Consider the following 27,171-nt stretch of genomic DNA (forward strand, 5'->3'; position numbering starts at 1 on the left):
TCAGCAATTTCTTTTGTCTGTTTTAAAGCAAAAGCTTGCTTCCCTTCCTGCTTGTGCAGAGGATAAGGAACTTCAGGATGTTTTGCATGCTACTGAACAGGTTAACAAGCATAGCTTACATTGTGGTTTTGATGCTTTGGATGCTTCTTGCAGGGCTGCTGCCTCTGGTACTGTGATTAGGAGACATGCCTGGCTTCGTGAACAAAGCTTACCTGAACAGGTTAAGGCTAAGTTATTAGATGCCCCTGTTCAACAAGATGTTCCTTTTGGTTCTAAGGCTGAGGAAGTTATTAAAAAGATGGAAGAAAAGGCAAAATCCATGCAGACTGTAAAAGATTTCTTGCAAGTTCAGCCTCCTAGATTTTCCAGGAATTGGCCCTCTAAAAATTGGTCCTTTCCCACGTCTGACAGGCCTCAAAGGGGAAGATATAGGCGCCCAGAGGTCGTGGTCAAGGCCAGACCTCTTACAGATCTAGACAATGGACTGCTTCTTCACCTAGAAGGGGAGAAGACAGATCCCAATCTCAAAGAAAGCAAACTCAATGACTCTCTCGGTTGGGCTTCAGGACCCCTTCACCTGGACGCCTCTCGGAGGAAAACTGTCTCTTTCCAGAAATTGGACTCATATTACCCAGGACAGATGGGTATTGGACGTGATTTTAAAAGGTTACAAGTTCCACTTTCACACTTTGCCAAGGACTCACGGTTGGCCAGATCTGCCAAAACTTCAATGGTCAGAGGCCTTAACTCAAGTGGATGCTCTTCTGGCCATGAGAGCCATAGAGCCTGTTCCACTCTTGGAATTGGGAAAAGGGTTTTATTCAAGGCTGTTTCTGGTTCCCAGAAAACAAAACTCATGGAGACCTATTCTGGACCTTTCTGTGTTAAACACCTTTTTGGAAATTCCAAAGTTCAAGATGCTTACTCTGCAACAGCTAATTCCAATGCTCTCTCAGGACGCCTGGATGGTGACATTGGACTTAAAGGAAGCCCATTTGCATATCCCTATCAGGCAAGAATGCAGGAAATTCCTCAGATTCAAGGCAGGTTCGAGGCACTTTCAATTCTCTGTTCTGCCCTTTGGTTTATCTACTGCGCCCAGAGTCTTCACCAAGTGCCTGGCACCAGTAGTGGCTTACTGCAGACTTCAGGGGATCCAGATTTACCCCTATTTGGACGACTGCCTTATTCAGGCAGACAGCAAAGATCTTCTGCTTCAACATCTGGACTTTGTTCAACGTCTTCTCCTACTACTGGGATTCTCAGTGAACATAAAAGTCACATTTCATCCCTTCTCAACAAATGGTATTCTTGGGAGCCCTCTTAAATACAACCTTACAAAGGGCCTTCCTCACTCCAGAAAAAAACTCAGCTGGCTTCTACTTTCAACACCTTGGCAACTCTATCTCATCTCACTGCAAGGAAATTCCTGCAGGCTCTGGGCTACATGGCTTCCTGCATTCTGTTGATTCCAAATGCAAGGCTTCACATGAGAAAGCTTCAATGGTATCTGAAAAGTGTATGGTCACAGCATTACCACGATCTGGATATTCTGATTCCTCTGATCCCCTGCCTCCAGAAGGAGTTCCTCTGGTGGTCCAGGGCTTGCACTTTAAACGAAGGAAAACCTTTTCGTCTCCCTCAACCTACTCAAATCCTAACCACGGACGCCTCGGATTATGCTTGGGGAGCACACTTTCTAGACAATTGCCAGCAGGGAACCTGGACAAAGGACCATCTTCACTGGCACATCAATCTGAAAGAAATGTTGGCAGTTCAAAATGCCCTTTTAGCTTTCAAAAACCTTTTACAACCAGGGCATCTGCTAATTCGCACAGACAACACCACGGTCTTGTGGTACATCAACAAGCAGGGGGGTTCTCATTCATACCCCCTTTGCAGACTAGCTATGGGGCTATGGGACACAGCTCTAAATTTGAATCTGCATCTCCAGGCTCAATTCATTCCAGGGAAACAGAATCTCTTAGCAGACAGCCTGAGCAGAAACATTACAGATCCTCACGAATGGATGCTAGACACCAACTTGTTCAACAGGATTACTGCAGTTTGGGGATGTCCCCAGATAGATCTGTTTGCATCCCATCTCAATCATCAGCTGCCTCGCTTTTGCACCAGGTCCTTCCACAAAACAGCATGGAGAGTGGATGCCCTGTCCTTCAGCTGGAGAAGCCTTTCAGCATATGCCTTCCTCCTCTTCCTCTACTGCCTCGGGTACTACTGAAGATAAAACAGGACAAGCCCAAGTTCCTCATCTTGATTGCTCCAAATTGGCCTCGACAGTTTTGGTATCCAACCTTAAAGCTCCTGTTCTCGTGGCCTCCTTGGATTCTCCCACTGAACCCTTCGCTTCTGTCCCAGCATCAGGGTCAGTTACTACATTCCAATCTCAAGACCCTTTGCCTGGCAGCTTGGCTCTTCAAAGGAATTTGATTTCCTCTAGTCTTCCCAAACAAGTTTTGGATGTTCTTTTGGAAGCTAGACGGCCTAGCACTAGGAAATCCTATGCCTCTAAATGGAAGAGGTTTTCTATTTGGATGCAGGACCGAGGCTCTGATCCTCAGGTTCCTGATCTCTCCTCTATTTTGCTTTACCTTCGAACTTTTATCTAAAGCACTTTCCTTTTCTTCCATTATGATACATGCTTCTGCTATCTCTGCGCATTACAGTTCTGATCCTCCTGTTTTTTCTCATCCTTTGGTGAAGCAGTTCTTGAGAGGGGCTAAAAATTTGCGGCCTCCAAGGACCCCTCCTGTCCCTGCCTGGGATCTTAATTATGTTTTAGAAAAACTTACTTTGCCTCCTTTTGAGCCTGCTGCATCTTCAGATATTAAGTTTCTATCCTGGAAGTCTGTTCTTTTGTTAGCATTGACCTCTGCCAGAAGGGTGTCAGAGTTGCAAGCTCTCATGGCTGTGGAACCATACCTTATTTTCCATCAGGACAGAGTATCCTTGAGGGACCAATCCTACTTTCATGCCTAAGGTGATTTCGAAAGTGGCTTTAAATCAGACAATTCACCTTCCTACTTTCTTTCCAAATCCTCAAAATAAAGGGGAAAGGATTTTGCATTCATTGGATGTGCACAGACAGTTACGATTTTACTTGGACAAGACTAAAGATTTCAGAAAGTCTAACCAATTGTTTGTTTCCTTTGCCTCCAGTTCTCTTGGAAAACCTATTTCTAAACAAACTATTTCCAAATGGATTGCTTATGGAATCAGATTTTGTTACACTCATCATGGGAAACAGTTTCCAGGGACCATTAGAAGTCATTCTACTAGAGCAGCTGCTACTTCTACAGCTTTCCTCAGAGGAGTCCCTACCAAGGATATCTTGAAGCTGCCACTTGGAGTTCTGTGCATACTTTTTCCAAGCACTACAATCTCCCCTTGTTTTCTAAGTCTAGGGCAGGCTTTGCCTCTGCTGTCTTGCAGGGTATTCTTGCCTCCCCTTCTTCTATCTAAAGCCTCCTCCCTCTACACTGCTTTGGGATTCCACCCTACAGTTATGACTGCAACAGTGAAACACGAAGAACATAGTACAGTTGTGTACACCTACCATAAATGTAGATGTTCGAGTGTCTTCACTGTTGCAGTCGGGGTTTCCCTCCCTCCTATCCCCTCTTTTTTCTCTAATTTGTGGTGTATTTGTGTTTCCTTGTTGGATTCATTTTTTGATTTGTTGGGGACTTCTGACATCTAGGGCAAGAAAGGCTGGAGAAGATGGCGTCGGCTGAGGGCTATGTACCAAGGCGTACTGACGTCAGGATAGCTTATACAGCCGACGCCGGACCCAGACTTTGGGATTCTGGCCGACCTCGGGCTGCCTGCCGGCAGGAGCACCCTACAGTTATGACTGCAACAGTGAAGACACTCGAACATCTACATTTATGGTAGGTGTACACAACTGTACTATATATATATATATATATATATATATATATATATATATATATATATATGATCCTTACTCTACACTTCCTGTCAGTCAACCAACCATCTGGATACATATATATTCACTTCTGAGTTTTTCAGAACTTCAATAAAAACTTCATGGGAGGTAGAATCAAAGGCCTTCGCCAGATCCAAGTAATCCACATCCACTGACACACCCTCATCAAACAAAATTTAAGGCTCGTTCATAAAGTTTATCAAATTAAGAGTTACACGACTTTCTAGTAATGAAACCAGGTCGGTGAAGTCCAACATTTAATGGAATGATAAACACAGTAGACATTCAAAACATTTAACCAAAATATACACTTAAGACTTATTTGTCTGTAGTTATCAAAAGGCAAGCTAGTGAGGAAACATGCCTTTAAATGTGACTTGTATTACTTTAGCTACTTCTGCCAGTGCAGCGTCATGAACACCATTAGAACACTTACTTGGCTATGAATTCAAGCCTTTTTTGAAGATGTGGAAGGACAGTTAGTACTAGCATCTTTAAATGGTGATTTGCTCTTTACCCCTTCTCATGATATCTTCAAAAGCTGCAAGAGAATTGTAAATCAGAGCAGTGAATTTGCTTTTTGTTGTACTCTTTCAAGGTATAAGGGAAATTACCACACAAAACATTGGCCATTCTGTTTAGGACAGAACAATTCAACTAAAAAATACCTTTGAAAGAAAAGTACAGGCTTCTATGGATGAAAGAAATTCAGGCAGGCAGCAAGCAATGCAGAGGGAAAGAGTATCACATCTCCACTCAAGTTACAAGTGAAATGGATAGTACTGAGTATGTAGCACTCCACTCTTTCTTATCCAATTCCCTTTCACTTTTTCAAGCAGAGTTGGTTTGGCATAGCCACAGTTTGTTTACAGGACAGAACTGTATTCCCACTCTTTTGGGCATGCCTTCCCTGTCCTACGTAGGTCAGAGTAATTGTGATGCTGGAACAGTATGAACAATGAGGCCATAGAAGGGGGTTCCCAAGCAAGAGTAGGGAAGGGGTTTCTACCATTATTTTTAGTGGCAAAACTTGCAAAAAAAAAAAGTATGGTCTGAGAGACTCCTTGCTTAACATAAATTAAAAAGACGTGCTTGCCACTCCATATGTTCCTTTTCACAGGGATTGTAGGCAGTTCCTTTTATCCTTCACCCAGTGTGTTCAGCACCAGTGTTTTTAATCTCGGAAATAAAGGGAGTTAACATATCAGACAACTGTCCAGTAAGCATATATTTTGATGGGTTCCAAGCGGTCTTGTACTTCACCTGGACTGCCATCATTTTAAGCAAGTGGGACCTTTTTTAATTTTTTGTATGAAGGGGGAGGGTACAAGTGCAGTTGGCTCCTTATGCTAAACTGCAGTGTCAGTTTTTGGTAAATTAATCCATTCATCCTGTGTGGCAATGGTCCACAGCCTTCTTGCCTTTTAGCTTCAGAGGGGAGTATGAATATTTGTTCAGCTGCTGACACTGACTAAAATGTTTAGGGATTTTAATACTGTAGCAGGAATGGCCCTTTTAAGTCTGTGCACAGTTAAACTTAATGAAATTAGTATTGCTTCAGTGTTTCCCAAGAATACTCTTATAGAGACATAGTTCACACGTGGTTACCTTTATTGGTAGCATATTCAAGTATGCATGGAAGTTATTTTATTAGTCCATTTGCCTCTATTAATATTGTACATTTCTAGGTGTTTTTGTTCCACATTACAGATTGCTGTAGCATATTGCTGTTTATGTTTGTCTGCTGGGCACACATTAGGTGTAGCTATTTGAATAAGTAGTGCTACTGTATCCCTTTTCTTCAGCTACATAATATGTTTTTCAAGTTTACAGCTTTTACGTATCTTTATGCATACCTTTTTTCATACGTTATAACCCATACAGTCCAGCAGGACATATGAACAAATACAAAAATTATATCTAACCAAGGTAAGAAAAATACATAAAGAATAATATGCAGTTGGCGGAGTGAGATTTAAGGGAAGGCAAGAATTTAGCAGTTATGTAGTATTGCAGTAAATTACAGTTGTTACTGTTAAGCTTTTTCATTGCCATTAATGTACATAAACACGTTACAGTTAAAAATGTGGTGATTTAATAAATTTTTTTAAAAATGATGTAACTAGAAGCCAGCATAGGAAGCCCCATAAATTAAATTAAATACATTTAACTCTTTAAGGAAAAAAATACTTGAAACATTTGATGTTTTTTCTTGCTATTTAAATGTAGCATGATGCTATCATTGTAACAAACAAAAAAAAAACAAAAAAAGATGATTGGTAGTTACTAAATGCAAGTTCTTTTTTGCATTTATATTGAAGTATGTAAAGCTGAAAGTATAATTATAATTGGCTTATTTCCAGGGAATTACAAAACTGAAAAATTCCTAACAAAACTTGACAACACTGAAGATTTTGATCAAACTTAAATCATTGTAGCTTATTTGAATATTTCCATATTTGTATAATGTGTAAATAAACTGAACTGTTTGCAGAATAGTAACAGATGGGTAACCACCTCTCATGTTAGCCATCAATTTAAGGGTTTATCAGTAATTTAATAACAGTTAACATATACACTGTGTTGTTTTGTCTTTTCTCGGTTAGGGGTCGCCACAGCGGAACTCCGGTCCGCTAATGATTGGCAGTAGATTTTCACTGTGCCGGGTTGCCAGCTCGATGCCCAACCTTCAACAAAGGCACGCCCATTCACATATGTCTTTCGTAATGCCACTCGACCCGTGGGGAGGACATGCAGACTCCACACAGAAAGCACTCCCCGCACTCCAGCCGAGAATCGAATGGGAGAACCTCTTGCTATGAGGCAACAGCGCTACCGCTGCACTACCGCGGATCCTAGTTAACATTTACACTGTGACCCTTCTTAAATTGTAAGAATAACAACTTAGATAAAAGTTTTATGCAAAGTCTGTGTCCAAACCTCAACACATATTGGAAAGTATTGTTAATTTCTTTTATTCTAGATGGAGGAGTGAATGTAGGTATCTTAAAACTTACTCTGCAGGTATGATTTAGTACATTGGTATATTTCTACAGCCCCAGCAAGGCACGCCGCTTGGTATTAAATTTGCACAGTTTTCTATTTCTGTTTTGAGTTGATTAGTCAGTAAAGCATATTAATTGCAGTTGTCATATAATTAGGAGGCAGACTGTTAGTTGTAGGTTGATCTAGGAGCTGAAGTCTGTTCACTCATGGAAGATGTGCCTCTGCCTTTCCTGCAAGGCCTTCCAGCTTAATGTTTCTCTTTCGTTTTTTTTGGGGGTTTTTTGCCAGACACCCTGTTTGTTCTTGGTCCTGCAGTCGTCCCACAGGTGATGGTTCCAACAGTGACTGGTACAGTGAACATAATACAGTAATGATAGGAGCTTAGTATAAATGTAGTTGTTCAGGTACTTTCACTGTTACATTTCATGTTCTCTCCCACTTTCCACTGTACTACTTTCCTTTGATCTGAAGATGGGGGTGGGCATGCCATCATGTCTTCCTTCAATTTCTCATCTCCCTGCCAGGCACCTTTCCCATCTTTAACCTTGCTGAATTATGCCACAAGAGAAATTGGGGACCTGTGGGCTGACGTGTGTCGCAAGGGTATGTTCCCTTTTGGTCTGCTTTGCTCTGATGCTAGACTCTTCTATCCTGGCTTTTACAGACGCAGAAAGATCTGAGGATGACATCAGCCAGTGCGCCTCTCGTACCACCAGTGGTTTCGAGGAAAGGTACAAGTTTAGAATTCAGACCGGCCATCAGGCTACCCACAGACAGGATATTTCACAAGTGATGAGGACAACCTTTAATGTACTCAAGTACATTTATGCTTTTCTTAACACAAATGTACTTTATTCAGGTTCCCAACTTGCATGGTATCCATCATTCTTACTGTGCTTCTGGCAAGACTCCATTTAAATAAGATCCAGTAGTACCTGAAGAACTGATGGGAACAACCTTCACAACCCCTGGAGAAGGAACATTTCCATTCTAACATGCATACAAAGAGTGAGTTTGCCCAGTGAGGTTCACGAATCAGAGCTAGTGTGGGAATACCTTTTCTGCCATGCAATCAGATTGCAATTAGTGATGCTTTGGATATTTCTTTTTTGGGAGTACACCTACAGCCAGTCAGTGGTCCCGGTACAGAGAGAGAGAAAAACATAGCATGAAAGGAATGTTAGCAGTAATAGCCCTGAAGACTTTAAACTAGCTTTGGAGTCTGAGTCCTGTACTTGATAGCAGACAGCACAGCAGCCATTGTACATAAGCAATGCATTCGTACTCCCCTTCGAACACTAGTCATGGAAGCCTTAGTCTTGCAGCTGTGCATGAATTTCAGGGCTAAATGCATTCCCTTGGAATTTTGGAAAGTGGCAGCTGTCTGTAACATATGAATGGTTGGCAATCACAAATGGCATCTAAGTGTCATTTTCAGCAGATAGGCATTATAGTGGAGGTCACCAGAAATGGACTTTCTTCTGCAGTCGCAAGTTTGCAGACTTCTGAGTGAGGTTTCTGTTCTAGTAAGGTATGACAAAAAATAGATTTTTTCCTGTAGAATTTACCTTTTTCTCTCCAATACCCACCGTAAACTTATCTGATAAGAGTTTTGCAGATAGTAACACTGATGATTTAATTGGTTGCTTTCTGGCCAGGGCAACATTGGTTGTCTTCTTATTTGCAGCTAGCAAACGATTGCCTTTACATTGTCTAATGTATTGGACAGACCTTTTTCCAAGCACCTTGTGTATCTTTTTGATATTGACATCATGGAGAACAAGTTTCAAAGCCATATTAGGGCATATTTTGGTGAAGCCATAGTTTCACAGCTTTTCTCAAGGGAGTCTTCACCTATGCCATCCTGGGAGCAAGTACCTTGTCATCTATGCACACTTCCTGCAAGCATTATATGAGGGCTGCCTCTAGATCCTGGACAGAATTTGCATCTGCTATCCTGAAGTAACTTGCAGGTTACCAGCAGTCACCCCATCCCATTCTTACTAATTTTGAGTCTTCTGAATAAGTAAGAACTGCAGTGCTAAGTACTGTCATGAACATAGTACAGTTGTTTTGGGAACTTACCCTAAATGTAGATGTTGAGTAGTTTCACTGTTGCAGTCCAAGCTTTCTCCTCCATCTCATTTTAGCTTCTTACACTTTCGCTGAGCTGCAGTCTTTGTGCTAAAATGGAATCCTTATCCCTAGGTTATACCTAGATTTCTCCCTTATTAACTCCATCCTGGTTTCCTGTTGAAATGTTGACACTCAAGGGTGCTGACAAGCTGGGAAAAAAAGATAACACAGGAGAAAAGAGGGTCTTGAAGATTCCCCTTAAAACCTTTTTGCGGGGGGGAGGGGGGGCAAGCTCTCCAGATCCCTGAACTTGTTTATACCAATTCTGAGATTACCATACCTTGGAAAAAAGGGAATATTCTGAGAAATGGCATCTTGGATTTGTTATATGCAAGTCCAGTCTTTCAACCATTCAGTCTCTGCATTTTGGGACTAGCTGTAGCGGATTCCGACATTTCAAATTGTTTCCTTCCACCCTTCATTTGCTGTCCTTCCTGGCAGAATGGGATTAGTGTTTATTGGAGTAGTCTGGGCTAGTGGTGGATGTTCCACCAGGGTCTGGTAGTGGGGGCTTCTACTGGCGGTTGGCTTTGGCAAGAAAGATCTAAAGACTGCATTGGTGGACACACCTTTTATACTACTAACTTATTCGCATCTTGATGGGGAGGGCTTTGGCTGAAGTCCTGAGAGAGGGTAAGCCTCAGGAAGACTGAACAGCTGCAGGCTATCTGCAGACAGGGCATCATAAAAAGTGAGAAATGCAGCAGTGAAGCTACTTGCACATCTACATTTAGATTAAGTTCCTAATGTTATTTTTTAACAATGTGACCCTTCACATTAGGGAGACCAGGAAAAGAGATGCTGTCTAACAGAGGAGGAGAAAGTCTCCATTTGATGCTACAGTTCCTGTTCTCTAGAGGTTTTAGGAGTGTCCTTTATATTTCATATATTGTTTCACAATTGACATGCCTCTCAGGTAGAGTTCATTTTTCTGCATCTCAGCATATCTACCTCATGATCCATTTCTAACAGTCCATGTATTTGTAAGTGAGCAGTGACAACCCCAGGACACCTTTGTTTTGTTATAGAAAAACAAACTTATGAGCTGTTCAATCCACCTTAATCTACTCCTGTGAAGTTCAAGTCCTGGAAGACAGTACTGTAGCTGTAACTTTAGCCAAAGGGATTTTTAAGCTGCAGAGTTTGATGTGCAGGGAACCCATCACAGGTTTCTTCCAGTGATCCTGTGAGCCAATCTTCCCATGTCCAGAGTGGTCTCCAAGATCTTTAGCCAGGGCATTCACCAAAAGCCAGAAAATAAGTGAAAAGATCCTACACTTATCAGACATCCACAGCCAGCTAAGGTGTCTGTCTGTGTCTGTCTGTGTCTGTCTGTGTCTGTCTGTGTCTGTCTGTGTCTGTCTGTGTCTGTCTGTGTCTGTCTGTGTCTGTCTGTGTCTGTCTGTGTCTGTCTGTGTCTGTCTGTGTCTGTCTGTGTCTGTCTGTGTCTGTCTGTGTCTGTCTGTGTCTGTCTGTGTCTGTCTGTGTCTGTCTGTGTGCATGCGCGCATGTGTAATACATATCTGTATAGATTGAAAGATGTATCTGTATATATGTGTGTGTGTGTGTGTGTGAATGTTTATGTAAAATATATGACCCGAGGACTGTACCCAATTAGGACTGTCATTTTTCTCTGACCTTGGCATACAGGTCACGTCATTCAACAGATAAAGCATTTTTCTAAACAGCTTATTAATGGCATTTTGTTCTGTTAAAAATTTGGGGAAACCTGTACAGGAGCTAGTAAAAGCACTTTTGCCACCATGGCAGTCTTTTTTGAGGACTGTTGTACACACAGTATTTGACTCTGATGCATGATTTCCCAAGCTTAATATTCTTTCATCCAGTCCAGAACAAGGCCGGGTTTAATCACTACCATCCTGAATGGCCTTCAGCGAGCTTCCACCTCCCCAAGTAGGCATTGCTTTAGTAGTTTAGTTTTCCATTATGTCCTGAATACTGCCACAGTAAAGGTATATGAAGAACATAGTACAGTTTTGTGAGCATAGTCCTTATAACAATACATGTTTGAGTAATGTCATAGTAGCAGTACTACCTCCCTCCCATCTTCCCAATGATGTCCTTCCTTAGTCTCTCATTATTTTCACAGCTCCACAGGGAACAGTACCTAGGGAAAGGATCCTTTTGTGATCACTCTAGACCTGAATTGAAAAATTACATGGGGTGAGGGGGTTCTCCTCTCTCTTTTATAAAGGTCATATATTTTTTTTCTCTCACGTGGTGTGCGTGTGTATCAGTGTGTACATCTGTGTGTGTGTGTGTGTGTGTGTGTATATATATATATATATATATATATATATATATATATACACCCACACACATAAAAAAATATATGTAAACTTATATAATTGTCGAGTGGAGAGCCCTTTCCTTCCTTTCATAGGGCATTTCTTCTTTATTCAGTGGTAGATTAGGTGGGCTGATTTTCTGAAATTCTTGCCAGTATGGTGGATATTGCTTCTTGCCAAGTGTCACGAATACTATGGCAACCTACTCCTATTTGAACATCTGATGCTCTGGTATGTACTCACTCACCTGTACTTAACATTTTTTGATAAGCTTGCATGCCTCGTGAGAAAAGGCTTACAAGAAACTAGCTAGAAGCAGTATTTAAATTCAGTTTAATTTGCTTGTTTTATGCTCACTTGCAGCCACTAAAGATGCATCACTGAAAAAAATACTCTTTCTCAGATGCACACTCAGTATGCTTTCACAAGAACACAGTTGTGAGTTTTGGAGAACTTAAAAACTTATTTCTCCAGAAATTAACTACATTTTACATAATGGTAATCTAATGTAAAAATATTTCTCGTTACTTTTACATTGTCTGATGTAAACTTCTAACTACTGTCCTTTTTACATGTTCAAAAAAATCCTTAAAAGTAACTAGAACCTAACAGTTTTTTTTTTTTTTTGCTTGAAGCTATTCATCATGCACACTGTTGTATGGAATTTTGTGGGGCACAAAGGATTTGGTTTGTCATACTGTTACTAAATTACAAGCATTGTTAATGATACACAGTTCTCTATTCTGTAATATATATGTCCTTAGCAAGTTTTAAAACAAAATAGAGGAAGCAAAAACATTTATCTTCATATGTTTTCTGTGCAGATATAGGACTATTTATTTTAAAATTAAGTTATAGCATGTAGTGTGGTATGTTTTGCTAAGATTTAGTTAATCTAATTCCATGTACTTCAAAATATAAAATGTACAAATGTAGAAAGATTAATTTTCGTATGTATCACAGCATCTTGATTACTTCCTTTGCTAATATGTTTCTGTCTTTCCGTGTGCCTACCAGCCTCCTCCAGCTAGCTTTGAACCCGTTAGATTCACAGTAAAAAGATTGCTATTCAGAGGGAACCATTGTCCAGGCAGTTATGTAGGGAGTTTTGATCCGTTGCCTTACATAGTTCTGCTGCTGTCACTTGCCTTTGTTGTTATCCTAGTTACCTGAGGGCTTAGCTTTACTTTTCCTTCACAGTGGGATTCCATCCATCCATCCTCTACCCCTTTTTCCCATTTTTGCACATGGGGTCAGGGTGTCACTTCATTAGTGACAATTATCTCGAGTCAAGGTTTACACTGCTGGGTGGCTAGCCCTGCCGCTGCATTTCAACCATACCCCTCACTCATACCTATGGGCAATTTAGTGCCCAATCCACCTACTCTGCATGTCTTTGGAATCTGGGAGGAAACCTGAGCACCTGGAGGAAACCCACACAACTGCAGGGAGGACATGCATACTCCGCACAGAAGGCACTCCAGCCGAAAATCAAACTGGAGAACCTCTTGCTATGAGTTGACAATGCTAACCGCTGCACCACAACAGCCACCTTAATGGGGTTGTCCATGTTTTGAAGGTAGGCCTTAATTGTCCCCAGGTCAGTGTATTGCTTTCTATCCACAGCATTCCAAGTCTGTTCATATACACTGGTGAAGGAAATGATTTTTCTTATGGCTGTAAGCCCGCACCCTAGTTGACTGACTTGTGCACTCACATCATCACAAGAACATTGCAGCCCCCCCCCCCCACACACACACACTTGCTAAGTCCCACACTTGTGACAAAGGCTACCAGTGAAGGCTTCATTGGGCCAAGCATGTATCCCTTGTTCATAATGATGCTTAATGGATGCTTACTGGTCTGTTAATTGTCATGGCAGCACTTCATATCACCTTCTACTCTTAGCATGGGGAAGCTGATGCCTTCTCTTCACTTTCAGGCCCTGTTGCTAGATCCTGCAGTGCCTAGATTTTTAATTATATTTGAGCTGCTTAGGTTACAGTCACTGTATCCCTCTGTCTACACCACAGGACCAGTGCTAACTTTCACTGTAAAATAGTGCAGTTATTTTATGCAAATTGCGTTTTTATTTATATATTAAAAATTGCACGTGTCCCTTTGATTATAAGATGCTGGATGATGAGCTGTTTACCCTTCATGTAGTAAACTACCATATTAAGTTGCACACACCTTTACGGCTTTTAGCTTTACATTTGCAGAAATTTGCCAGATTTAAAAAATGCTAATATTCATTCATTGTGGTCACTGATAATCCATCCAGTCCATTTGAGAGAGCAGCAGCTTGTCCTTGCACTTTGTAAATACAGTGCAGTGAAACCAAGTCTGATGTCCTTACCATTATTCAACTACTGTACATGTATTTATTGGAAAAAGAATAATATTTCTTGCTTGTATTCAGACTAGTACATAATCTACTTAGACTTGGAAACCAAACTTTTCTAAAGACATCTCCTTGATGTTTTGTGGATGTTTCATCAGATGGGTAACTGAAGGCACAACTACAAATGGTTAAAACTTTGTCACGTAATAAAAATGGCATATGGTCTTTGTAAATGTGCAAAAGCAACATTTATAAAAAAGAAATCTTCATTTCCAAGAAAATGTTACCTTGGGACAGGAATATAGTATAAAGGAACTTGAACAGGGGGAAGCATATAAATATTTGGGAATAGATGCAGTGAGACCAAAATCAGATGAGGAATGCTACAGAAGACTAAATCTAATATTGAAAAGTCCTTTGACATCTAGAAGTAAAGTCCAAGCTATCAATCTGTTTGCTGATCCTGTTCTGATTTTTAGCTTTGGTTTGATTGACTGCCCCTCTAAACAAGAAGTGCTTCATGCTTATCAAATGATATAATAAAAACAGTATATACCAAGATTATACATCCCTTGCTCTGAAAGAGGTATGGGCCTCCTCGAAATTGACTTTGTGTAGATCTGCACTTGTGGGAGTGCATACATATTTGCTGACAAATCCAAACACAGTGAAAGTTCTAAATCAGGAACAGAATGTCTGAAGATGACATCTTTTGCTTAGTTTAGCAGAAACATTTCGGAACAAATGAATGGAAATCACAAACCAGAAGCATACAAAAGTCCAACAACTGAAAGTGCCAAAAAAAAAAAAATATATATATATATATATATATCTATATAAAGAGAACGGAGAAGTGGAAAGTATAAATATAAGTATGAAGATCTGGCTCAACCTCATGTTGGCCAAGATTTACCACAGGCATGGTTAAGCAGAGGTAAATTGAAACTAAAAGATAAAACGGTTCATTGAAAGAGTCCATTGAGAAAGTTGGGGAAATGGACAAATACAGGTTCTGTAAAATAGAACTGGAAACAGTTGCACATCTTATTGCTGGGTGTGATGCATCCATAGTTGAGAGTCTGTACACTGAAAGACACAAAGTGACAAGACTGTTGCATTGAGTTTTGTGTCAACAGTGCAGTGTAAAAGTAGCTGAGAAGTACTGGAAATGTGAACCAGGAAGTGTTATTGAGATTGATGTTTTTATCATGGGATCACCCATTACCAACCGTTCACAAATAACCTGTAAGAAAACCACATATAAGAAAGTCAAAAGTAGCCTTGATCATTGAAATTGCAGCACCTGGCAGTTGCAGGTGTTCTTCGTGTTTCACTGTTGCAGTCATCACATCTGTGTTATCCTGCTAGGGGTAGCCCTCAGTCAACCCGAATACCAGAGGCTTAGTATTTCTGCATCCGTTGCTGTCGCTCCAGGACTGACGTCAGGTTGTCAGTGGTATAAAATCAGGTAGACCAGCCGACACCATTACATCAGTCTTTCTTGCCGAGGAGCCCAAAGCAGAAGCAGTTCCCACGAGTGCCAGTTGGCCGCTACCTGAGTTTCGTTTCCGAATTGAAGTCTTCTAAAGCTAAGTACCCCATTGGGGATCCTTTTTTCTTGCTCTAATCTTTGTTAGAAAAAGTTAACAATTGTCTCGCCTGTGGAAAGAAAATACCACACAGAGACTTCCATTCTTACTGCGTCACCTGTTTAGGCTCAGACCACGATGTACGTCACTGTCGCTTTTCTGCTTTATTCAATGCCAAAGATATACATCGTCGGGCCCTCAATGTAGCTAAATATTTTCGCTCTGTGTCACCATATTCTGATATGGCTTCAGTAAGCCATCCAACTACTGATCTTCTGAAAAAACGTAAGGATAAAGACAGAGACAGACCGCACAGGTCCAAAACTGCCTACAACGCTTCCGTTAAGCTAGTCGTCAATTTGCCGGTCCTCAGTGAGGCGCTTTCGCAGCCCCAGATGCCCTCTTCTGTGTATTCGCAGGCAGCTACCGAGACCTGTTCAGAGTCCGGTATGCCACGAGACTCTTCTTTGACTAAGGATTCTGCGGATGTCTCTACCTTGGATGGGTCAGGAGCTGCTGAGCAGGCACCGGCTTCCGAGGAAGTTCTTCGCACTACCGATACTCTACACAAACCGGTGAATTCTTTCGCGTCTTCAGTTCTTTCTAAAACTACCGAGTTTCTAAGGCCCAGGGTACGAACTACGCCTAAAAAAACTATGACCCAAGCTCAGGTACCTGCTTCCATGTCTCGATCTCAAATGCTTAAAATGGCAGAAGACCTTATGCTTATTAGGGGAAGCCAGCCTACCCCTTCCAAAAGAAAGAGACTTGTCCCCAGCAGTGTTATCTGACCAGGAGTCCGATGACTCTGAGGTTTCTGAATATGAAGACATGCAAACCCTATCTGCTTTTGAGGATTCAGATGCAGAGGAATCCATTCCTTCTGCCTCTCCTCCAGAGGATTTTTCATTTGGTGAAACCCTACATACTTTAAGGGAGCATTTCCAGTGATAATGTCAGGACTATCTACAGTCCAAAAAGAGACTCTAGGAATTCTTAGATTTACTACAGCACAGACGTTTAGCCATTCCTCCAGTCTTGGACGTTGTGGATGATATCTTTATGGAATCCATTTGGACTCCTGACACCCTTCCTCCTGCTCCCAGGAAACCTGACAGATATTACAGAGTCCCTGACTCTTACAAATTCCTTTTCAAAAATCCTACTGCTGACCCAGAGGTCATCTCCCAAGGACCTAAAGGAATAAAAGCAACCACAGCTACGAATCCCACCCCCTCGGACAGGGATTCCCTAGCTTTATACAGATGGGGTAAAAATGTATACACCTCTGCAACTCTTGCCATTAGAGCACTAAATTGTCAGTTCCACGTGCTGAAATACCAGCAATATACCATGGAACTCCTCAAACAAAAAATATCCACTTTTCTTGCTTGTGTAGAAAATAAAGAATTACAAGAGCTGATGTATTCTGCAAGCCATGTTACTAAACACACCTTGCAGTGTGGCTTTGACGCCCTGGAAGCATCTTGCAGGGCAGCAGTCACTGGTTCTGTACTTAGAAGGCATGCTTGGCTTAGGGAACAGACCTTGCCAGACCATGTCAAATCAAAACTATTGGACGCACCATTGAACAAAGATAATTTGTTTGGCACCAAGGCAGAAGAGAGCTTGATGGAAGAAAAAGCTAAATCTGTGCAGACATTTAAAGACTTTTTACAGGTCCAGCCTCCGAGGTTTAGTAGGCATTGCCCCTCCAAGCACTGGTCCTTTCCAGCCCCCTCCAGGCCAACTCAGACAAGACCTAGAGGAAGCAGACCCCGCAGACAGCAGTCCCAGGGAATGCAGAGATCTAAGCAGTGGAGTTCCTCCAGTTCAAAAACAGGGAGTGCTAAGCCACCCCCTTATGGAAAGAACTCACAATGACTTCACACATCCACCCCTTACCTCTGCCCACTTGCTTGTGCCCCTAGGAGGAAAACTTTCCTCCCATGCAAACAACTGGGCCTTTACTACCCACAACCAATGGGTTCTCAACAGTGTCCCAGCGATACAAATTTTATTTCCACACTCTGCCATCCCCAAAAGGATTCCCAGATCTTCCTCCAAATCAGTGGACAGAGGCAAAAAAAAAAAGTCCATTCCCTGCTCTCCATGAGGGCAATATAGCCTGTTCCTGTGGACTAGATAGGCCAAGGTTTCTATTCCAGGCTTTTCCTGGTACCCAGAAAAGAGGGCACCTGCCGCCAATCCTCCATCTATCAATTCTAAACACCTTCCTGGTGATACCAAAATTCAAAATGCTCACCCTCCAGCAGCTTCTTCCTGTGCTCTTACAGGAAATATCTACATTTCAGTGCAAGATCTATGCACTTTCAGTTCTCTGCGCTTCCCTTTGGCTTATCCACTGCTCCCAGAGTTTTCACAAAATGCCTGGCTCCAGCCACTGCTTTTTGCAGGCAAAGAAATATTCAAATTTACCCCTAGTTAGACGACTGCCTAATTCAGGCAGACAGTCAGGAAAAGCTGTTACAGCATCTGACATTTGTAAAGGACCTACTGGCCTCCCTGGGGTATACTATAAATAAAAAGAAAATCCAAACTAGTCCCCACTCAAAAAATTGTATTCCTGGGAGCAAGCCTGGACACAACATCCCAGATGGCATGCCTTAATCCAGAAAAACAAGCCTACCTGACTGACTATTTTTCTCATCTAGCCACCAGAACCCAGTTATCCACAAGTAAAATCCTGCAAGCACTTGGGTTTATGGCCTCCTGTATTCTACTCATTCCATATGCCAGACTGCATATGAGGAAATTACAATGGTACCTAAAAAGCCTTTGGTGTCAACACACTCAAGACCTGGAAACCATCATAGGAAAGATTTTCTTTGGTGGGCAGCAGCATGCAGCCACAACAAGGGTCTTCCCTTCCCTCAACCCCGCGCTGCCCAGACCTTCACCACAGACTCATCAGATTATGCCTGGGGGGCACACTTGGACGGCAGGTGCATTCAGGGCCATTGGAGCCCAAATCAAATACATCTACAAATCAACCAAAAAGAGATGCTAGCTGTTCAGTACGCTCTGACAGCTTTCAGATCCCTACTCTCCCTGGGGCCTCTAGTGATCAAAACAGACAACACCACAGTGATGTGGTATGTCAACAAGCAGGGAGGAACTCATTCTTATCCTCCACCCTTTTCTTCAGCTTTGGGAATCAACCCGTGTGTGATGACTGCAACAGTGAAACGCAAAGAACATAGCACAGTTGTATACACTTACCATAAATGTAGATGTTGAAGTGTATTCACTGTTGCAGTCCTGGTTTCTCACCCTCCATCCCCCTTCTCTCTCTCTCTCTCTCTCTCTCTCTCTTCCTCACTCTTTACAGGGAATGTTTGGTATTTACTTTCTACTGGTGGTGTTATTCTACCGTAACCTAGCTCCCTATTTGGGGGCTGCTGAGAGTTGGGGCAAGAAAAAACTGATGTAATGGCGTCCGCTGCCTGATTTTATACCACTGATGACCTGATGTCATTCCTGGAGCGACAGCAACTGACGCAGAAATACTAAGCCTCTGATATTCGGGCCGACTGAAGGTTACCCCTGGCAGGATAACCGAAGTGTGATGACTGTAACAGTGAATACACTCAACATCTACAGTTATGGTAAGTGTTGACAACTGTACTTTTCTTGTGTACAGAGAGAGAGAGAGAGAGTAATAAAGTAAGGTTTGCGATCAGAAATGAGAACATAGTGCAAGAAAATGACCCAGACAATTCTAGTAGTAGGAGCAACAGGGCTAATAAGTGTTTATAGTCATGCTCACAAGGTTATTAATCCAAGTAACCCTCTATGAACTGCAGAAGGAGGGGATTTTGGGTACATTGCTAATGTTGAGAAAAGCACTCTTGGCTAGCATCCAAGACTGTAATAATACTAGATGTTCATCATGTTTCACTGTTGCAGTCATTACTCTTGGGTTATCCTGCTGGCAGGCTACCCGCAGTCGGCCTGAATTCCAAAGTCTTGGTCCGGCGTCGGTTGCTGTCGCCGCTTCCATGACGTCAGTGTGCCAGGGGTATAAAAGATGCAGCTGACACCATTTTCTTCAGTCTTTCTTGCCGCGCGGTGCCGGAAGCAGAAGCAGTTCGCACGTGCCTGTCGGCCGACTCTTGAGATATTTGTGTTCGAATTTCAGATCCGAAGTCTTTAGTTAAAGCTAAGTACCCCATTGGGGAAACTTTTTTCTTGCTCCAGACCGATGTCCGAAAAAGTTAATAACTGTATTTCTTGTGGGAAGCAAATACCTCATAAGGACTTCCATTCTTATTGTATTCCTTGTCTAGGCCCTGATCACGACATAGCTAATTGCAGATTTTGTGCAAGATTTAACCAACGCACTATTAAGTGTCTGTACGATTTTGCTTTTCATTACTTTGGCCGAAGGTTTAATTACACGATGTCTTCGGATAGCTATCTAACTACCGCAATTCACAAGAAACCCAAGGAAAAGGGCAGGCATCCGAGGTCCAAAACTGACGACGAGGTGCCAGTCGCCGGTTCTCAGTGAGGCGCTTTCGCAGCCCCTGACAACCCGCTACCTCAGAGCCGCAAGCCGCTTCCGACTCCCACGTGGAGCAGACTAGGCCTCTGGAAACTCAAGGTATTGGACACTTGGAAAATATTCCCTCAGATGGGTCCGGAGCCACTAAGCAGGCATCGGCTTCTGAGGGTGGTTTCAGGCCTACACAGTTATATATAAAACCGACTACAGCTCCAAAGGCAAAAACTAAAGCACCACTAAAGACAAAGAAACAAGTGCAGCAAGCCCATGGACAGGCCTCCATGCCTAAAAAACAGATGCTCAGAATGGCCAAAAACTTAATTACTTTGATCAGGGGTTCCCATCCCCCTCCTGGGAAGAGGCCTAGGCAAGAGACAGAATATGAATCTTCAGATCAGGTTTCCATTTCCTCTGGTTCCTCTTCTGGAGGATTCCGATGCTGAAGAATCTATCCCTTCAGCCTCCCCTCCTGAGGATTTTTCTTTTGGGGAAACCCTGCATACCTTGAGGGAGCACTTCCACTGGAAGAGCCAGGACTACTCAGAATCTAAGAAAAGGCTTAGAGATTTTCTTTTACTACCTCAGCACAGGCCTCTTGCTATTCCTCCTGTTTTAGACATTGTAGATGGTGTATTTTCAGAGTCCGGCCTGTCCCCTGACTCTCTATCCCCTGCACCTGTTAAGCCAGACAGATACTACAGGGTTCCAGACTCACATAAATTTCTTTATAAAAACCCTGTTGCTGACCCTGAAACTATTTCTCAGGGTCCCAAAGGGGTCAAGGCGTCCACTGCAAAAAACCCTATCCCCTCTGATAGGGATTCAAGGGCCCTAGACAGATGGGGGAAAAAGGTTTACACTTCTGCTACCTTGGCTATGAGGGCTTTAAACTGTCAATTTCATATGCTTAAATATCAGCAATACTTATTGTCACTGCTTAAACAGAAAATGTTAGCAAATTCTGAATGTGCAGAAAACAAAAAATGCAGTATTTATTGCATGCAACTGAACAAGTGGGAAAGCATACTTTGCAATGTGGTTTTGAGACTCTGGAGGCCTCTTGCAGGGCCGCTGTTATGGGTTCTGTCATTAGGCGACATGCTTGGTTAAAGGAACAGAATCTGCCTGTTCATGTTAAAGCAAAATTATTAGATGCTCCATTACAGCATGATACTTTGTTTGGTGTTAAAGCAGAAGAGGTGTTGAAGAAAATGGAGGACAAAGCAAAATCTATGCAGACAGTTAAGGATTTCTTACAGGTACAGCCACCCATATTTAGCAGGAACTGGCCTACGAAGAATTGGTCCTTTCCAGTGTCAGACAGGCCACAAAGAGACAAATACAGATGCCCCAGAGGCAGATCCCAGCCCCAAGGCTCATACAGGCCTAAATAATGGGGTACTTCTACCTCCAAAAGCAAAGAAGACAAAACACAGCCATACAGGAAACAGTCCCAATGACTTTCCTCTGCCAGAACCAAGCACTTAACTTTTGGCAGCCCCCTTAGGGGGAAAACTAGCACGTTTTTCACAAAATTGGCACATGATCACCCAGAACAAATGGGTCTTAAACATAGTGTCTCAGGGCTACAGTTCCACTTTCACATCCTGCCAAGGGCAAAAGGTATGCCAGACCTGCCATGCAATCAATGGGCAGAGGCACAAAAACAAGTTTCATCCCTCATGGACATGAGGGCCATTCATCAAGTAGAACAGGGACAAGGATTTTACTCGAGAGTTTTCTTGGTGCCCAGAAAGGACAAAGCCTGGAGGCCAATACTGGACCTGTCTATTCTAAACACATTTCTGGACGTTCCAAAATTCAAAATGTTGACTCTGCAGCAGCTACTGCCCATGCTGGGCAAGAAGGCCTGGCTCGTAACTTTGGACCTAAAAGAGGCATACCTGCATGTCCCAATCAGACAATCTTGCAGAAGATACCTCTGATTCGTAGCTGGCTCAATGCACTACCAATTCTCTGCATTGCCCTTTGGCTTATCTACTGCGCCCAGGGTCTTCACAAAATGCTTGGTACCTGGCACCAGTAATTGCATTTTGCAGACGAAGAGGAATTCAAATATATCTTTACTTGGACGACTGCCTTATTCAAGCAGAGAACAAAGACATTCTACTAAAGCATCTGGAGTTTGTAAAAAGATTACTAATTTGCCTAGGGTACACAGTAAATAAAAAGAAATCAAAACTAGTACCCTCTCAAGAGATAATATTCCTAGGTGCAAGCTTAAATATAACTGCCCAGATGGCTTATCTCACGCCAGACAACCAAAGGCAACTGACTTCTTACTTCAAAATGTTGGCAACAAAGACCCAGTTATCTGCAAGAAAAATTCTGCAGGCTTTGGGCTTCATGGCATCCTGCATTCTGCTAATTCCATATGTCAGACTGCATATGAGGAAACTACAATGGTATCTAAAAAGTGTTTGGACTCAACATTGCCACAGCCTGGAAACATTAATTACCCTCATTCCCTGCCTGCAACAGGAGTTTTGATGGTTGGCACAGGCCTGTCACCACAACAAGGGACAGCCATTCACTCTACCCACAGCCAGGCAGACACTAACAACGGATGCATCAGATTATGCCTGGGGGGGCCCACATGGCAGGAAAATGTATTCAGGGCACATGGCCCGCAAGCCACATGCATCTTCATATCAATCAAAAAGAGATGCTAGCTGTTCAGAATGCTCTGACAGCTTTCAAGGATATACTTCATCCAGGACAACTACTGATAAAGATGGACAATACTACAGTCATGTGGTACATAAACAAGCAGGGGGGGCACACATTCCTACCCCCTCTGCAGACAAGCCATGACTTTGTGGGACACAGCATTGACTTATCAAGTTCACCTGCTAGGACAATTCCTGCCAGGAAAAGTAAATACTCTGGCAGACAAACTAAGCAGAAACCTCATGGATCCCCACGAGTGGAAACTGGGTTCACAAGTCTTCAGCATGATAAGGAAACGGGGATGCCCAGACTGGGTCTATATTATATCATCGAACGCTTAAAAAAGCGAACGCTGATTGATCGACCTAATTTAAGCGAAAGCTTACAATCTCGAACTGTCAGATCAGCGATTTTTTTCCTAGGGAAAAAAATCGCTGATCCAAAACACATACACACAACACAAGCACACCAAACAAACAGAAATCCACACACATGCACCTAAAATTTTATACCTAACCCTACACTAAACTATGCACACACCACTAACTACTCACTTACCTTAACCCAAACCCTAACCCTATGGTCCGTCACTATCGCACACTCACCTCACCCGCTCCCTAACTCACTTAAATCCGCCCTAACCCTCATGTCCACTCAGTCGCACACTCGCCTAACCCGAGCCTTAACCCTAACTCACCTAAATCACCCTAACACTCACATCCACACAATCGCACACTTACCCAAATCCGACTGGTAACTTTCCACCATAACACTGAAAATACCGAAGCAACAGAAACGGACAACCGAATTCTTTCCCTAGGAAAAAACTTGAGTTTCTGCTGCTTCGATATTTTGCAGTTTCGCGAAAATAAGTTTGATCAATCAGCGTTCGCTTTTCTAACCGTTCGAGGATATAATATAGACCCGCCCAGACTTAGATCTATTTGCTTCCCCTCACAACTGCCAGCTGCAGAGATTCTGCACAAGGGCTTATCACAAGCGAGCATGGAAAGTGGATGCCCTATCCTTCAGCTGGAAAAACCTGTGAGTATATGCCTTTCCTCCACTGCCTCTCCTCCCCAAGGTACTCCTAAAGTTCAGACAAGAGAAGCCAAAAATGATACTGATTACCCCAGACTGGCCACGCCAGTACTGGTACCCAATCCTAAAGAACTTGTCTCAAGGTCCAGCCTGGACATTGCCTCAGACTTCTCACTTACTGACCGAACAAAACAATCGGATCCTGCACAGCCAACTCAGGACTTTAAATCTGGCAGCATGGCGGATAATGTAGCCATTCAGAACACTCCTCTCTCCAAAGCTGTAATGGATGTTATTTTGGAGGCCAGGGGGCCCAGTACCAGAAAATCTTAATCAGAAAAATTGAAGAGATTCTGTGCTTGGAACCAGAAACAAGTAATTGACACGTTTGTATCAAATATTCCTCAGATTTTACAATACCTGACTGAGATGCTGAACAAAGGCCTATCCTTTTCATCAAATAAGATTCATGCCTCTGCCATTTCAGCCCATTGCAGTACGGAACCACTTATCTTTTCTCATCCTTTAATAAGGCAGTACTTCAGAGGTGCCAAAAACATAAGACCTCCAAGGAGAGCTCCAGTACCTGCATGGGACCTCAATTATGTCTTGGAAAATCTCACATTGCCTCCTTTTGAGCCAGCCTCAACAGCTGATATAAAATTCTTATCCTGGAAAACAGCTCTGCTCCTAGCAATAACCTCTGCAAGACGAGTCTTGGAGTTACAGGCACTCATGGCTGTGGAACCTTTTATCATTTTCCATCCAGACAGGGTTTCTCTGAGGATGAACCCTACATTTGTAACTAAGGTGGTGTCCAGTGTGGCCCTTAATCAAACCATTCACTTGCCTACCTTTTATCCAAACCCACAGAACAAGGGTGAGAGACTTCTGCATTCTTTGGACATACGCAGACAGCTACGCTTCTACTTGGACAGAAATAAAGCTTTCAGAAAGACTGAGCAACTTTTAGTGGCATATGCTGCAGGATCACAAGGAAAGGCCATCTTAAAACAGACTATTTCAAAAAGGATAGGCCATTGCATTCGTTTCTGCTACTCACAGCATGGCAAATCAGTGCCTAAGGGCATTAGGCCACATTCAACCAGAGCAGCAGCCACGTCAGCAGCCTTCATCAGAGGAGTACCAACCAAAGACATCTTTGAAGCTGCAACTTGGAGTTCAGTGCACACTTTTACAAAGCACTACCACTTACCTCTCTACTCTAAATCCAAAGCAGGCTTTGCCACTGCAGTTCTTCAGGGCCTCTTAGCCTCTCCTAATCCTATTTAGCCCAGCCACCCATCCTCAGCTTTGGGATTCAACCCAAGAGTAATGACTGCAACAGTGAAACACTATGAACATAGTACAGTTGTGTACCTACCATAAATGTAGATGTTCGAGTGTATTCACTGTGTCAGTCCAGGTTACCACCTCCATCCCCCTTTCTTTTGCTGGGTCTTATCTGTACTTCTCTGTTCTATACAACCTATGTGGTGTATTTGCTTGTAGATGAAGGAAATGTTTACTTTAGTGCATGTATGTTTATTAGCATAATTTATTTAGCCTACCCTTTTGGGGGCACCTGACATCTGGGACAAGAAAAACTGAAGAAAATGGCATTGGCTGCATCTTTTATACCCCTGGCGCACTGACGTCAGGGAAGAGGCGACAGCAACCGACGTCGGACCAAGACTTTGGAATTCAGGCCGACTGCGGGTAGCCTGCCAGCAGGATAACCCAAGAGTAATGACTGCAACAATGAATACACTCGAACATCTGCATTTATGGTAGGTACACAACTAATTCTAATCATATCCTGACAAATTAGGAATAGGGTCAATTCTCGTTGTGGTATTAAAAACTTAAAACAGTGGAGAAGTTCTTCTAAAAAGTCGAAACAGAGTTATTCCTTAGCAGTTTTGAATTCTCTAACACTGTTTTTGTTTTAAAAACTTCAAAGCAGCTGTTAAAGTATAACATGCTGTAATGGGCTTTGTCATTTTTACTGTCAGAAGACAGTAGCTTAAGTTTTAACTGTCCATGGTGCTTATCTGTGACATCATAGATTAGTATTTGGCTAACTGCCCTTGTGCGCCATTTTAAGTCTAGCTAATCACCGCACGTGAGAATCAAACTTTCTACCTTGTGTTTGTAAGGTAAACACTGTAACCATTCTGCCAACATCCCACCCCTTAAATCCAAATAAGTTCATACATTAGTACTAGGCTAACTGCCCTTGTGGGCCATTTTAAGCCTAACCAGTTACTTGATGTGAGAATCAAACCCTGCACCTTGCTTCTGTAAGGTAGCCTCTCCATTTTCTTTAAAAGTTGTTTGCTTCAAACTATATTGTTGTAGCCTGAATGAGCATGCTAATAGTTATAAAATGTCCCATCTGCCATTGTGAAATTCACTCCTTGCTTTTCAACCCAGTCCTTGAATTCACCAGGGAAAGTCCTAGTTAAATGCAATAGATTCTTCTGTATTAGGTGCTGAATTTTCTTGTCACAAATACCTCACTTTTCCTCTGCTTGATTGCCTCTCCTTTCAGCCTAGGCTATCGATATGCCCTTTAATTGGGACCAGCATATACTTGTGCAGTACTTTGTAATCAGTATTGGTGTCAAATATTTTTCCTTAATTTTTTTTTGGATGTTTGCTCACTTGGTAGGTGGGATGAATTGCCAAGCTGTGGGGCGAGGTGTTATCTTCTATTGCTATGGTGAATTCACATTATGGATCCACATAAGACATGTATGCCACTCAGCACTGGAGGTTGAGGAAAAAATGCCAGACTGGAGCAGAAGGGTAACGGCAGACATTGACACACTGAGTAGGGTCTCCTTGTACTTTAGCTGCTATGGCAAGGATGTATCTGGTCTGTTAAAAAAAATGGCACCCATAGATGGGATGACTGCCAGTTTTATCTTACCTTCTTGGTTATTGCTGTTGACCTCTGAGCCAAGCAGATCTCCTGGCCAGAGTGGCAGAGGTGAAGTGAGCTGGAGACCCCCCACCTGACAAACGTACTTTTCGAGGTGGAAGAGTTTGTGCATTTTTGAGGGGAGGCCTCCTCCTAACCCCCCGCCCCCCACATACACACAGTTTTGGTCTGTAGCAGATGTTCTTATCCACAGTCGGGATCAGTAGGTCAGCTGTTTCTGATTTTCAGAGTTTTGCAGCAAACAGGATTGCAGCCTAACATGATCTGGTTTTGTAGTTCCTCTAAAGTACCATTGAAGAAACCTTCTTTTCCATAGGATTTGAATTTCTTGATTGACAAACTTAGCCTTTCCCCATTATAATCCACTAGTTTATTTGAAGATCTCTTGCAGCATGCTTCCCTGGTGGTCATCGGTTCTGCGGACAGGATCGCTTATCTTTAGGGAACCATACTTTGTCTTTCATAAGGTTTTAAGTGTCTATTAGGATCAACCTACATTTCATTTGAAAAGTGGAATCAGAGTTGTCCTTAATACCTATGCTGCCAAATACACCATTTTCAGCTTAGCACCTTGGTGGTAGTCATGTGTTTTGCCTTAAATCCTCTTTAC

The 27,171-nt window shown here is 42.5% G+C and overlaps 1 protein-coding gene across 1 annotated transcript in view; it reads left to right on the forward strand.

The window, feature by feature from the left end:
• The window catches only part of DDX1 (DEAD-box helicase 1), a 1,380,291-nt gene that overhangs the window by 970,260 nt on the left and 382,860 nt on the right, over positions 1-27,171 (forward strand). The window lies entirely within an intron of this gene.

The sequence above is a fragment of the Protopterus annectens genome, chromosome 1.part0 (genome assembly GCF_019279795.1).
Source record: "Protopterus annectens isolate FY-2018-M chromosome 1.part0, PAN1.0, whole genome shotgun sequence".
Classification (NCBI taxonomy): Eukaryota; Metazoa; Chordata; order Ceratodontiformes; family Protopteridae; genus Protopterus; species Protopterus annectens.